Here is a 15,920-nt window from a genome sequence, read left to right on the forward strand (position 1 = left end):
GGGGATTTCAAGACTAGAGGGCATATTTTAAAGGTGAGAGGAGGAAGATTTTAAAGAAGACATGAGGGGCAACTGAGAGTGGTTCGTGTGCGGAATGAACAGAGGAAATGGTGGATGCACGTCCAGCTGCAACGTTTAGAAGACATTGAGATAAATACATGAATAAGAAATGTTTGAAGGGATATAGGCCAAATGCAGTCAGGTGGGGCTAGTTTACTTTGGGATTATGGTCTGAATAAGCTGGTTGGACCGACAGGTCTGTTTCCGTGCTGTCTAATTCAATGAGTCTGTAACAGTGACTTACAACAGTACAGTACAATTTTGGAACAGTACTTTATTGGCCATTGGGTTTTGCGATGTTCTGTGGTTGTGAAAGGCACTGTATCTATGCAAGTCTTTGTCTTTTATTACTCGCCATATGGTAGTATAAGAGAGAAGCCAAGGGGGTCAAAATATATTAAAACAGTAGTTGAACATCCAACAGCTGTGGTGAGAGGCATGAATATGGACCTCTGAGACTGAGAACCCAATGATTTCCCAGCAGCGAGCTCCATGATTTTGATAATTGCTAATTGCTTTCGTCTGTACACAGAGAACGCTTATTGCTGAGGCCCTTTCCCACGCATTAGCAGAACTGTCTACAGATCATCGAAAGTGCATTGCTGACTGGGAAACAGCTGGTTTCTATCATACCAACTAGCAAAAGTAATGCCTTTCACCATTCATTGAAAAAAAACAATATTTTCCATGCCTTTTGCAGAATACATTCTATTTTAGGACAATGCAGTTGCAAAAATTCATTGCTGGTATTAGTAGGTTAAGGCGATGGAGAGGAGCAGTGATAATATGATGACTTATCACTTCCCTTCCCCAACCCCCATCTATTGACTTTTGTTTGATGTTTAGCTTGCCTCCTGATGCTCTCTCTTTAATGAGATAAGAGCAATGATTTGAATTTTGAAGGAAACAATCTCAGTTATTTCTCAATGTAGGAGTGAAGAATTGCTAGACTGTCAGAAATTCCAGTCTTTCAGGAGTAATATGTGTGGAATTACTCATTTTTATTTAAGGGGGTGGCAATCACTCATTAACAAATACGATTGTCCACCCAGGAAATTCCATGTGCTCGGTGGGATCTTGCATTGTAGAAAGTGGAGTCGCAGGTAGATAGGATAGTGGAGAAGGTGTTTGTTATGCTTTCTTTTATTAGTCAAAGCATTGAGTACAGGAGTTGGGAGGTCATATTGTGGCTGTATAGGACATTGGTCTACTTTTGGATTATTGTGTCCAATTCCGATCTCCCTCCTATCGGAAAGATGTTGTAAAACTTGAAAGGGTTCAGAAAAGATTTACATGGATGTTGCCAGGGTTGCAGAGTTTGAGCTATAGGGAGAGGCTGAATAGGCTGGGGCTGCTTTCCCTGGAGTATTGGAGGCTGAGGTTATAGAGGTTTATAAGATCATGAGGGGCATGGATGGGGTAAATAGACAAGGTCTTTTCCCTGGGGTTGGGGGAGTCCAGAACTAGAGGACATAGGTTTAGGGTGAGAGGGGTAAAATTTAAAAGGGATCTAAGGGGCAACTATTTTCACACAGAGGGTGGTGCAGGTATGGAATGAGCTGCCAGAGGAATTGGTGGAGGCTTTTAAAAGGCATCTGGATGGGTATATGCATAAGAAGGGTTTAGAGGGATATGGACCAAGTGCAGGCAAATGGGACTAGACTAGTTTAGGATATCTAATTGGCATGGATGAGTTGGACCAAAGAGCCTATTTCCAAGCTGTACATCTCTATTATAAATATAATCCTTGAGCCACATCTCAGACCGCAGATTTGGCAGGTGTTTCTGGAGATGGAATTGGACCTTAGCTTTGAGATCACTGGCATTCCTTTTCTGTGGGTTCCTTATCCATACTTCCTCTTGCCGACAGGTGTTCTCAAAGAATTGTGTCTCTTCATACAGGTGCTTTCTCTAAGTCAGTTTCTTCTGAACGACGATTTCCCATATGTTGACATTAATATAGCACCTCTGAGGAGGCTCTCAGGGAATCTTTGAAGAGTTTCCTTGTCCTCCTCTCATTCGAGTGCCTTCCTTGAGCTGGGCAAAGAAGATTTGCTTTGTAGTTGAACTGAGGCATATTCAGCACCAGTCTGGCTCAGTGGAGTTGATCACGGATGATCATGGTCTTGATGCTTGTACTATTGGTTGTGTCAAGGGTGTTACCACACCTGTTCTCCCGGCCGATGCAGGGAGTCCTTCTCAAACAGCATTCATGGTATTTCTCAAGGGCCTTCAGGTAGTCCCTACAGTTTCAGAGCCATAGAGGAGAATTAGAAAGGTGACTACCTTATATACAATGATCTCAGTATCTGCACAGATGTCACAGTCATTGAGAACTCTCATCTTTAGGCATCCATAGACAGTGTTCACACCAGGGATATGATATTGAATCTCTGCATCAAGTAAGCATTGGATGAGAGGTATCTTGAGAGTTAGGAGAAATGTTCTACATCTGTGAGGATTCAAGATCAAGATGGCAGCGTAAGGCGCTCCAGCCAGAGCTCCATTGCTTCACCCGTTACTGTTCTTTTTTTCTCTTTCTACAGTTTCAATTTCTTCAACTTTAACTTGAATTTACCTGGAGAGGAAAGGAAGAACCAAGGGCATTGCTAATGTGTCCTGGAGGCGAGTCCCAGACTGTACGTGTGAGTCCCAGAGGTGAGTCCCAGAGGCGAGTCCTAGACCAGGCCAGTAAGTCCCAGAGCCCGCTGGTGAGTCCTGGAGGAGAATCCCAGACCAGGCTGACGAGTCAGGGAGGTGGGTCCCAGACCAGGCCAGTGAGTCCCAGAGACGAGTCCCGGACCAGGCCATTGAGTCCCGGAGGCAAGTCCCAGACCAGGCCAGTGAGTCCCGGAGGAGAATCCCAGACCAGACCGGTACGTCCCGGTGAAGAGTCCCAGACCAGGCCAGTGAGTCCCAGACCAGGCTGGTGAGTCCCAGGCCAGACCGGTGAGTCCCGGAGGAGAGTCCCAGACCAGGCCGATGAGTCAGGGAGGTGGGTCCCAGACTAGACCGGTGAGTCCCAGAGCCGAGTCCCGGACCAGGTCAGTGAGTCCCAGAGGCGAGTCCCGGAGGCAAGTCCCAGACCAGGCCGGCGAGTCCCAGAGGAGAATCCCAGACCAGGTCGGTGAGTCCCGGAGGAGAGTCGCAGACCAGGCCGGTGAGTCCCAGACCAGACCGGTCAGTCCCAGACCAGACCGGTGAGTCCCGGCGGAGAGTCCCAGACCAGGCCGGTGAGTCCTGGAGGAGAGTCCCAGACCAGGCCGGTGAGTCCCAGACCAGGCCGGTGAGTCCTAGACCAGGCCAGTGAGTCCCAGACCAGGCTGGTGAGTACTGGTGGAGAGTCCCAGACCAGGCCAGTGAGTCCTGGAGGAGAGTCCCAGACCAGGCTGGAGAGTACCAGAGGAGAATCTCAGACCAGGCTGGTGAGTCCTGGAGGAGAATCCCAGGCCAGGCCGACGACTCCCAGACCAGGCCGACAAGTCCCGCAGGTGAGTCCTAGACCAGGCTGGCTCGAGGCAAGTGCGTCCTAGAGCAGAGACCAGTGTGGACAGGCGAGCCCCATAGCGGAAGTTGGCGTGGGGAAAACAAGTCTCGGACTGGAGGCAAGGCCCTTCGGAATTGGAAGCAAGGCCTTGAAGTTTGAAGCCCAGCATGGTCTGGAGACCTGGCCAGGGTAGTCTGAAGGCTAGGTGCTGGAACGGACTTGGTGAAAAGACTAAAATTCGAGTACTTTTTAAAAACCTCTTTATTCTTATGCTGAACTTTTATTTTTATTCTTTCAAGTCTGTAACACATCCTTAAGTATCTGTACCTGGGTACCATGGTACCAAAGCAGCGAACATTACAAACTTTCCACTGCACTCATTTGAGTGCATGTGACAATAAAACGAATTCATTCATTTCTCCATTGAGCTTAATGGAAGGATGGACCAGAACCTGCTCCAGTATGGGTCGGTAACGTATCTGATTCTTCTTAAAGTTGAGGTTGAGAGCAAGTCATCAGTATGCTTCTGCAAAGGCATTAAGCAAAGCTTGACATTCTCTTCCAAGAGAGCAGAGATGACATTGTAACCCACGTACCGATGTTCCTCAAGCGAGGTTGTTTAGTTTCTTCTTGGATTTCAACCAGTTGAGGTTGAAAGACTTTCTGTCTGTCCTCTAGATGATGATCACACCACTGGGGAAGGTTGTTCTTCATAAGCTGAAGAATGCTGGTGATGAAGACAGGGAAAAGGTAGAGGTGATAACACATCCCTGATTGACCCCTGTCTTGACCTCAAAGATTTCTATCATATTACCATTTGTGAGGACCGTTGCCAAAATCTTGTTGTGCAGGAGAAGGAGTATCTTGATGAATTTCACTGGATAGCTGCCCTTTGACAGTATCTTCCAGTGCATTTCTTGATTGGCAGAGTCAAAAGTCTTGGTCACATCAATAAAGGACATGTGCAGTGGTTGGTGCTGTTCCAGGCATTTCTTTTGGAGCTGCCAAGCTGTGAAAATCATCTCCATAGTTCCACAGTTAAGTCAGAAGCCACGCTGGCTTTCAGAAAGGATTTCCTCTGAGACTGGGAGAAGGTATCTAGTGAGGATTCGGGCAATGATGTCCTGGCAATGGACAGCAGGGAGATTCCCTTTTACATTCCCACAGTGCATTTTTGTTCTCTTTCTTGAAGACAGTGATGACAACATTCTCTTCCTTTGTACCAGATTTTCAGGAACACTGAATGATGGAGAGGACAGATAAGAGGACAGTGAAGTTCATCAAGATACTCCCTCTCCTCCACAACAAGATTTTGGTAAAGGTCCTCACAAATTGTAATATGATAGAAATCTTTGAGGTCAAAACAGGGGTCAATCAGGGATGTGTTATCACGTCCACCTTTTCCTCATCTTCATCACCAGCATTCTTCAGCTTGTGAAGAACAACCTTCCCCAGTGGTGTGATCATTGTCTAGAGGACAGACAGAAAGTCTTTCCTCCAAGTCTGAAAATCTTCGTTGGTATCCCATATACTCCAGCAGCTTTTTCATTCTTCATGTGCCTAATGACAGTTTAAATTTCTGCCACACCAGTTGTGAGTCCCAGATCATGGTTGATAAGAAGTTGGGGATTTCATCAAACACATCCTTGTCAATATCATATTACAGTTTTGAAGATATTTCATCTGTTCGCTCCATCATAGGCTGATGTTCTCGCTGTCTTTTATAGGGAAACATCCTTACTCTGCACCAGTTTGAGGCCAAGAGTGTTGGCTCCATACATTATCATGGTGGTATTGAAGAAGCCCTGGGTGAGGTACGTGTTGCATTTCCTTTGCTTTCTCAGTCTATCACTACTTCTTGATGTGCCTAGATCTTCTTTGAAACTGTGCCTCAGCTGTTTGATGTGTTCTCTCTGCCTTGTTGATGATGTCATTTTGTCAGACACAGAAAGCTTTCCAAATCTTTTGGATGAGGGCGTGACGATGTGGTCATTTTCCTCAAAACAGTTTTGGTGTTTCCTGGTTTTATGGTTGATGGTTTCTTCACAGCGTGAGATGATGTCTGTCTTCACCTCTTTCCATATTTCCTCCACTGTATTAAAATGGATTCTGGAGATTTTGGTGAAGACATTGTTGGAAGTTGACTAGGCTGCTTGACACACGAAGCCACTCAACATTGAACATTTTTCTGAACTGTTTCCTCATCTTCAGTCCATAGAGGAATGGATGTGCCAGTGGTGTGTCCAGCAATTGTCTGCACTGGTCATCACTTTGGGAATGAGGACATCCTTTCAATTTTGGGATCAAATGCTCACATAGTTGGTCCTGTGCTGGTGTTTTAATTGCAGATGTCTCCAAGAAATCTTGAACTTGTCTTTTTCGAAGAACAGTGCGCTGGTGATGACCAGCTAATGTTCTGCACATTTAGTCAGCAGGAGAATTGGGTTGGAGTTGCTATTCCTGACTCCTTCCTTTCCAATGGCTTCCTTCCAGAGTTGAAAACCCTTTCCAACCTTGGCACTGAAGTCCCCAAGGAGGATAATTTTATCTTCCTTCAGGATATTGCTAAATATGGTGTCCAAGATCAAGTTGATGCAGTACTTTGCATGGGACTGGTCTCCTTGTTTAAGGAAGGACACAGTTCAGAGAAGGTTTACCAGACCAATATCTGGAATGGGAGAAAGTGAGGACTACAGGTGCTGGAGATCAGAGTCGAAGAGTGTGGTGCTGGAAAAGCATCTGAAGAGCAAGAGAATCGATGTTTCAGGTATAAGCCCTTGGAGGGTTGAAACGTCGATCCTCCTGCTCCTCAGATGATACCTGACTGGCTGTACCTTCCCAGCAGCACACTCTTCAACTCAATGTCTAGAATGGACTGCTTACCTTATAAGGAAAGGAAGATAAGCTACGCTGTATCTACTAGAGTTGAGACAGGTTAGGAGGGATATGTGCCGAGCATTGGGATTATTGTCAGAGTGGCATGGTTGGACCAAAGGGACTGTTTCCATACTGTTTGACTCTATGACTCCATCATGGTAACAGGCAATGTGATTCTAACATATGAAATCCTGGAAGGTCTTGACAGGGTGGATGTGGAGAAGATGCTTTATCTTATGAGGGAATCCAGAACTACAAATGACTGTTTAAGAATCATGGGGCGGCCCACTTAAGGCAAACATTACAATAATTTTTTTTATCTGTCAGAGGGTCATGAGTCTGAGGAATTCTCTTCCTGAAAGGGTGGTGAAGCACAATATTTCAATATTTTTAAGGCAGAGATAGATAGATTCTTGTCAAGGGGTGAAAGGTTATCAGGGACAAGCAGGAAGAGTTGAGATTACAATCAGATCAGCTGTGATCTTTATTGCATTCACTTCTGGGATATGGGCATTGCTGGCTGGACCAGCATTTATTATGAGCCAAAGCTGGCCCTGAGAAGGTCGGGGTGAGCTGCCGCTTGAACTGCAGCAGTCCATGTGCTATAAGTAAATCTAGAATGTCCTTAGAGTGCAAGTTCCAGAAATTTGACGAGGCAACTGTGAAGGAACAGTGATATATTTCAAAGTCAGAATGTTGGTGTCAGTGGCTTGGAGGGGAACTTGCAAGTGGTGCTGTTCCATCCATCTGCAGACCTTGTCCTTCTTGATTAAGTGGTCATGGTTTGGAAGGTACTGTGGAAGGATCTCTGGTGAATTTCTGCAATGCATCTTGTAGTAAGTACACATTGCAATGACTGAATGTCAGTGGTGAAGGAATGGATGGTTGTGGATGCAGTGCCAGACAAGTGGGCTGCTTTGTCCTGAATGGTGTCCAGCTCTTGAATGTTGTTGAAGCTGCGCCCATCCAAGCGTACTGTCATAGAGTTGTACAGTACGGAAACAGACCGTTTGGTCCAACTCATCCATGCTGACCAGATATTCTAAATTAATCCATTTGCCAATCCATAAATCCTTCATATTCATGGACCCATCCATGTGCCTGCTAAATAAAAGAGGGATATTCTGTCGTACTCCTGACTTGAGCCTTATAGAGGATAGGACAGAATCTGGGGAGTCAGAAGGTTCATTACTTGCTACAGAATTCCGAGCTTCTGACCTGCTCGTGTAGCCACAGAATTTATGTGTGAACAGGTGAATGGTAACCCACATAATATTGGTGGCGGAGGAATTTAATGATGGCAACACCATTGAATATTAAGGGGCAGTGGTTAGAATCTTTCTTTTTGGAGATAGAGATTGGCTGGCATTTGTATGGCACAAATGTTACTGGCCACTTGTCAGCCAACCCTGGGTATTGCCTGGATCCTACTGCATTTGAACACAGACTGCTTCAGTACCTGAGGAATTGCAACTAGTCCTCTATATTATGCAATCATTGGCAAACATCCCTACCTCTGATCCTATGATGGATGTAAGGTTTTTAAATGAAGTATCCGAAGATAGTGGGGCTCAGAATACCACTCCTGGAGAGCTAAACTAGAGCTGAGATGACTGGCCTTCCACAATCATAATTATCTTCCTATCTGCCAGGTATGACTCAGTGGAGAGTTCGCCCTCTGATTCCCACCGATTCCAGTTTTTGGTGGGGACCCCTTGGTGCCACTCTCGGTCAAATGCAGCCTTCAGCAAAATCTGAGAGAGGTAGCGCCATCAATATATCCGCAAGATCCTTTGGCAGGATAGACACACAAATGCCAATTTCTCACTAAGGCCAAGGTCGCCATCATTGAAGCATTGATCATGTTCAACCAGCTCTGCTGGGAAGGCCACATTGTCCACATACCTAACACAAGGCTCCCGAATCAAGATCTCCCGGAGATGTGACACAGCAAGCAAGCCCAGGAGAAGGGAGGAAGTGCTTCAAGGAACTTTAGAATCTCCCTTGAAAAAGTGTACCATTGCCATTATCACCTAGAAAATCTGGCACAATCCCTCCTAAAGTGGAGGGAAAGCAATGGGAAGGATTTGCATATAGTTATACATTGAAATAGTGAAAATAGGAGAAGGAGTGCACAATCTGGGCCTTTGAGCTGCTCCACCATTCAACATGATCATGACTAATCATCCAATTCACTTCAATTGGTTCCTACTTTCTTTCCATACCCTTTGATCCCTTTAGCCTGGGAACTATATCTGTTTTCAAGAAGGAAGTATTCAATTTTCTGGCCTTAAACACTTCTAATGGCATAAAATTCCATCAGCTCATCATTTTCTTGATTAGATTACCGACAGTGTGGAAACAGGCCCTTCAGCCCAACAAGTCCACACCGACCCTCCGAAGAGCAACCCACCCAGACCCATCCCTCAACATTTAACCCTGACTAATGCACCTAACACTACGGGCAATTTAGCACATCTTTGGACTGTGGGAGGAAACTGGAGCACCTGGAGGAAACCCACGCAGACAATGTGCAAACTCCACACAGACAGTTGTCCGGGAATTGAACCCGGGTCCCTGGTGCTGTGAGGCAGCAATGCTAACCACTGAGCCACCATGCTACTCGCCTTTCTGGATGAAGAAATTTCTCTTCATCTCAGTCCTAAATAACCTATCCCATATCCTTAGATGGGAGCCCTAGTTTTTGACTCCCCAATCGTGGGGAAGGTCCTTCCAGCATTTACCATGTCCAGTCCTATTAGAATTTTATAGGATTTTATGAGATCCTCCCTCATAATGGCATGGTGGCTCAGTAGTTAGCATTGCTGTCTCACAGCAAAGGGACCTGGGTTCAATTCTGCCTTTGGGCAACTGTCTTTGTGGAGTTTGCACGTTCTTTCCCGTATCTGTGTGCGCTTCCTCCCACTGTCCAAAGATATTCAGGTTAGATGGATTGGCTTTTTTAAATTGCCCAGAGTGATTGGGGTGTGTGTAGGTTAGGTGGGTTAGCCATTGGCAATGCAGGGATAGGGTGGGGTGGGTCTGGGCTCTTTGGAGGGTTGGTGTGGATTCATTGGGCGGAATGGCCTGCATCCAAAGTGTAGGGATTCTCTGATATATTCTTCTATACGCTGGTGAATATAATCCTAAATGATCCAATGTTTCTTTATACATCAGTTCTGCTATCTCAAGAATCAGTCCGGTAACATTTGGACTTCCTACATAGCCAGAACATCGTTCATTGGATATGGAGACCAAAACTGTACACAATACACCAGGTGCGGTCTCACCATAGAACATAGAACAATACAGCGTAGAACAGGCCCTTCGGCCCTCGATGTTGCACCGAACTGTGAACTATTCTCAGCTCATCCCCCTATACTATCCCATCATCATCCATGTGCTTATCCAAGGATTGTTTAAATCTCCCTAACGTGGCTGAGTTAACTACATTGGCAGGTGGGCATTCTATGCCCTTACCACTCTCTGAGTAAAGAACCTGCCTCTGACTTCTGTCTTAAATCTATCATCCCTCAATTTGTAGCTATGCCCCCTCGCACACACTGACGTCATCATTCTAGGAAAAAGACTTTCACTGTCTACCCTATCTAATCCTCTGATCATCTTGTATGTCTCTATCAAATCCCCTCTTAGCCTTCTTCTTTCCAATGAGAATAGACTCAAATTTCTCAGCCTTTCCTCATAAGACCGTCCCTCCAGACCAGGCAACATCCTGGTAAATCTCCTCCGCACCTTTTCCAATGCTTCTACATACTTCCCGAAATATGGCGACCAGAACTGTACACAATATTCCAAGTGTGGCCGCACTAGCATTTTGTATAGTTGCAGTTTGATATTGCGGCTCCGGGACATCAATCCCTCTACCAATGAAACCTAACACACTGTACGTCTTCTTAATAGCACTATCCACCTGGGGGGATCTACGTACATGGACTCCAAGATCCCTCTGCACATCCACACTACCAAGAATCTTTCCATTGACCCATTCCTGATATTCTTCCCAAAGTGCATCACTTCACAGTTAGCTGCATTAAACTCCATTTGCCACCTCTCAGCCCAATTCTGCAGTTTATCCAAGTCCCCCTGTAACCTGCAACATTCTTCCAAACTGTCCACTACTCCACTGACTTCAGAGTCATCTGCAAACTTACTAATCCATCCACCTTTGCCTGTGTCTAAGTCATTTATAAAAATGACAAACAGCAGTGGTCCCAAAACAGATCCTATGTGGCACACCACTTGTAACTGGACTCCAGGATGAATATTTTCCATCAACAACCACTCGCTGCCTTCTTTCAGAAAGCCAGTTTCTAATCCAAACTGCTAAATCACCCCCGATCCCATGCCTCTGAATTTTCTCCATCGGCCTACCATGTGGAACCTTATCAAAGGCTTTAATGAAGTCCATGTATACCATGTCAACTGCCCTACCATCATCTATGTGCTTGGTCACTTTCTCAAAAAACTAAATGAGGTTTGTGAGGTTAGTTGTAGCAAGAAATTTGTGCTCCTTATTGCTTTGAAGGCCATCACCTTGAGTCTCAATGCTGATGTCAAGCCGAAGTCAAGCATTGACAGAGAATGAAGTACGATGGAACTCAGACAACCCATCCTTCAGTTTCCCCCAACCTCTCTGCCCCTCCTGCATCAGAGATTGTATGTAGGCTATGCATATCAGTCACTTAGTAACTCATTTCCTGCCTTATTCACCATAACCCTTCATTCCCTTACTGATTAAAAACCTGTCTATCTCAGCCTTGAATGTATTTAATGATCCAGTTTCAATAACCCTCTCTGGTAAAGAATTCCACAGATTCACTACTTTCTGAGAGCAGAAATCCCTCCTCATCTTTGTCTTATATGTGTGACCCCTTATTCTGAGATTATACCCTCTGGTCCTCGACTCAACTGCAAGGGGGAAAATCGTTCCACAACTACCTTGTGAAGTTCCTAAGAATCTTGTATGCCTCAATAAGGTCACCTCTCATTATTCTAAAGTCCAATGAGTACAGGACCATTCCTTGGTCCTTAGTGCTGGCTTTGATTTTAGCTTGTTTTTCTCCATTTTTAGTTTTAGACTGGGGAACAGGGATGGCTGTTCATCGTTCTGCAACTCTCACCTCCTCTGGGCATATTATTTGTTTCTTCACTCGTCCCACTATTGCCAACCCCGTCCCACCAACTCTTCTTATTTAATTTCTCCTCACCTGCAACTACTACAGCTGTTCTCTTTTGTCCCTCCTCCCAGTCCTATTTTACAATGTCAATGATGTTTCCAGCTTTTCTCAGTCCTGATGGAGAGTCATCAGCCGAAACATTAACCCTATTTCTCTCTGCACAGAAGCTGCTTGACCTGTTGAATATTTCCAGAATTTTCCGTTTTTATCATTAATAATTCAAACTGTCTGCTGTTAAAACACTGTTCAGAATAAGGTCCTGATATTCCTGCTATTCAACTATGTCAGCCTGCATTCCATAAAAGCAATCATTGGAATTACAACAAAGCTAGCAGATTGCTCTTACTCAGTTGAATTTGTTTAAACTACAGTCCACTGAATGGTTGTAAAACTCTTCGGTGCTATTATTAAGTGCCTTTAATTAGCACTTCAACTTGAATAGTGTTAATAAACCAAATATATTTAACCTGTATGCTGCAAATAGTAGAAATAGAGACATCGTCTGCTCAAAATGCTAAACTGACTACCTGCTGTGAAGCAAGCCATCAAAAACTGGTGTTTTTAACACAGAGGCAACATATTCAAATTCATGTCGTTGCTAATCCTGTCGCTGTTTACAGCTCCTCCCACCCTCCCCCTCCCAAACCCTGTCACCCCCTACAGCTCCACGACTCTCCGAGATCTCTCAAAGAATCTCTATAGTGCAGAGACCATTCAGCCCATTGAGTCTGCAGAATCCCTCCCAAGAGCATCCCACCCAGCCCCTAACCTACTCCTGTAACCCTGCATTTACCATGGTTAATCCATCTAACCTGCCAATCACTGGATGCTACGGAAAATTTAGCCTGGCCAATCCACCTAACCTGCACATCTTTGGACTGTGAGAAAAAAACCAGAGCACCTGGCAGAAACCTACGCAGACATGGGGAGACAGTCACCCAAGGTTTGAATTGAACCTGGGTCCCTGGCGCTATGAGGCAGCTAAGAATCTTGTATGCCTCAATAAGGTCACCTCTCATTATTCTAAAGTCCAATGAGTACAGGTTCATTCCTTGGTCCTTAGTGCTGGCTTTGATTTTAGCTTGTTTTTCTCCATTTTTAGTTTTAGACTGGGGAACAGGGATGGCTGTTCATCGTTCTGCAACTCTCACCTCCTCTGGGCATATTATTTGTTTCTTCACTCGTCCCACTATTGCCAACCCCGTACCACTAACCATTGAGCCACCATACCACCCAAAATCTGGCCTTTTGCATACCTCTTACTCTCTTTGTCCCCACCTTGCAGACCATGGCTTCGCCAAGCCACCTCACCCATAGAACACTTGCTTAAACCCCTTTCCATGAATATATCTCCAGCAAAGACAATCCTTAAAAATCATTACATTGACTAAGTAATTGGACAACTTGTCCTCAATATTTCCTTCTTTTATTGTCTGATTAATACCCCTGCAAAGAATAATCGGATATTTTACTACATTAGGAGTGATATTTAAATGCAGCATTTGTAGAATTTCTATAGTGCAGAAACAGACCATTCAGCCCACCGAGTCTGCATTGTCCTCCAAAGAGCATCTCACCCAGATCCAACTCCCCATCCTAGCTCCGCAACCCTGCATTTACCATGGCTGATCCACCTAACCTCTGCACATCCCTAAATGCTATGGGACAATTTCCCATGGCCAGGCGAATGTGAGAACTGTAGATGTTGGAATTCAGTATCTAGATTAGAGTGGTGCTGGAAAAGCACAGCAGGTCAGGCAGCATCCGAGGAGCAGGAAAATCGACGTTTTGGGCAAAAGCCCTTCATCAAGAATGAAGGCAGGGAGCCTCTGGGGTGGAGAGATAAGCTAGAGGAGGGTGTGGCTGGGGAGAAGGTAGCTAAGAGTGCAATAGGTGGATGGGGGTGGGGATGAAGATGATAGGTCAGAGAGGAGGGTGGAGTAGATAGGTGGAAAGGAGGATTGGCAGGTTCCAAACTGCCAGCTCAGCACCATCCTCATGACCTGTCCTACCTGCCAATCTTCCTTCCCATTTATCCGCTCCACCCTCCTCTCTGACCTATCACCTTCATCCCCACCCCCATCCACCTATTGCACTCTTAGCTACATTCTCCCCAGCCCCACCCTCCTCCCATTTATCTCTCCACCCCAGAGGCTCCCTGCCTTCATTCCTGATGAAGGGCTTTTGCCCAAAACGTTGATTTTCCTGCTCCTCGGATGCTGTTTGACCTGCTGTGCTTTTCCAGCACTGCTCTGATCCAGACTCTAATTTCCCATGGCCAGTCCACTTAAACCTGCACGTATTTGGGCTGTTGTCAGAAACAGGAGCACCTGGAAGAAACCTATGCAGACACAGGGAGAACGTGGGAATCAAACCTGGGTCCCTTGCGCTATGAGGCAACAGTGCTAACCAGTGAGCCACCCTATTTATTCTTAAAGAGATCTCATTTTTCGGATATAATATATATTTCACCAAATTAACACCCCCACTTTCGTGTTATCTGTTTCAGTTAGTTCCACACCTATTTAGTTCCACACTTGTCTGTGTGCTACAAGGATTTGGGCTCAAATCCCACACCAAGATTCAGGTATCAACGTCAAGGCTGGCAGTACTGAGGGAGTGCTGCAATGTCAGAGATGCTGTCTTTCTGGTGAGATGTTGAACTAACTTTGCTTGCTTGGGTGTGTGGATAGAATATACTGCACTACTTCAGAGATGAGTAAGGGAGTTCTCCTGGGTACACCTTACGTATCCTTCAATCAGTGTCACAAGAAAACAACAGATGATCCAGTTATGTTGACATTACTGGTTGTGGGAGCTTGCTGTGCACAACCTAACTGCTGTGTTTCCTTCATCACAACTGCAGCTACAATTCAAAGCCCTTTGCGATGTCTAGTGATTGTGAAAGCAAAGCTGCCATAGTCCCAGAGGACCACAGGGCTACCTTCTCATTGGACAGAGACAACTGGTGATGGTTTAATCTGAGGGGCACCACGCTTCAGGTGAAGTATGAGGTTGAAAAGGTCTTTTGTACTGACCTCAACCAGTAATGGAATTGAACCCACTGATAGTGTCAAACATCACAAACTAGATGTCCATACAACTGCGCTAACCACAAAAGGTCCTCCATACAACCCTGTCTCGGTCGGCGCTGCAAGACGTGCCAGAGTGTGGACATGGATACCACCATTATACATGGGTCACCTCCCACCATGTACGTGGCAGGTAGTCATGTGACTCAGCCAACGTAGCCTATCTTATACGTTGCAGTTAAGGATGCCCTGAGGCATGGTACATTGGGGAAACCGAGCAAAGGCTACAGTAACGGATGAATGGGCACCGCACAACAATCAGCAGACAGAAGTGTTCCCTCCCAGTTGGGGAACACTTCAGTGGTCCAGGACATTCGCCTTCGGACCTTCGGGTGACCATCCTCCAAGGCGGACTTCGGGGCAGGCAGCAGAGAAAAGTGGCCGAGCAGAGGCTGAAAGCTAAGTTCGGTCCCCATAGGGAGGGCCTCAACTGGGACCTTGGGTTCATGTCACATTACAGGTGACCACCATTGCACTACACACACACAGACACTCCTACTCACACACACACAGGCACTCCTACACAAACACATACACACGGACACACATATACAGACATGCACACAGATACTCACACACACCCTTACAGACACACACACTCCCACACTCACACATGCACCCCCCTCACAGACTTAATAAACTGTACACTCACATACACACACATCCACACTCTCTCTCACACTCACAAACCCCCAACCCAGACAGACAGACAGACACACACACACACACGTACGTTTGTGGGGTGAATTTGTACTTGCAGAGTTACATTGTACTTTGCTCAAAAACTGCATGAATTCATGTAAAACTCTGTTATCTCACTTTTTAGATTAGAATCAGTCTAAATATCATGGCATAGACAGAGAACACAGAGGGCTAACACTTTCAACATATTGTCTAGCTAACACCAATTGTTACAGTTAACCTGAGAATGCAACTTTAAAAAAAATGTTTTGTGATTTACACATGCAAGAAGTGAAACTATCACGGTATTCGAACAGATAAAAGACTCAACAGACAATCAAAGTACTTCTTCAATGTATAATTTCAGTTACATCCCACTGTAAACTTTTGCTACAAATTGTGTGCCTTACAATTGTGTCCTCCACAACCACTTGATGAAGGAGCGTCGCTCCGAAAGCTAGTGCTTCCAATTAAACCTGTTGGACTATAACCTGGTGTTGTGTGATTTTTAACTATATAAATACA

General features: G+C 45.4%; 1 protein-coding gene across 4 annotated transcripts in view; it reads right to left on the reverse strand.

The window, feature by feature from the left end:
• The window catches only part of adcy5 (adenylate cyclase 5), a 429,739-nt gene that overhangs the window by 197,714 nt on the left and 216,105 nt on the right, over window positions 1-15,920 (reverse strand). The window lies entirely within an intron of this gene.

The sequence above is a fragment of the Chiloscyllium punctatum genome, chromosome 10 (assembly GCF_047496795.1).
Source record: "Chiloscyllium punctatum isolate Juve2018m chromosome 10, sChiPun1.3, whole genome shotgun sequence".
Classification (NCBI taxonomy): Eukaryota; Metazoa; Chordata; class Chondrichthyes; order Orectolobiformes; family Hemiscylliidae; genus Chiloscyllium; species Chiloscyllium punctatum.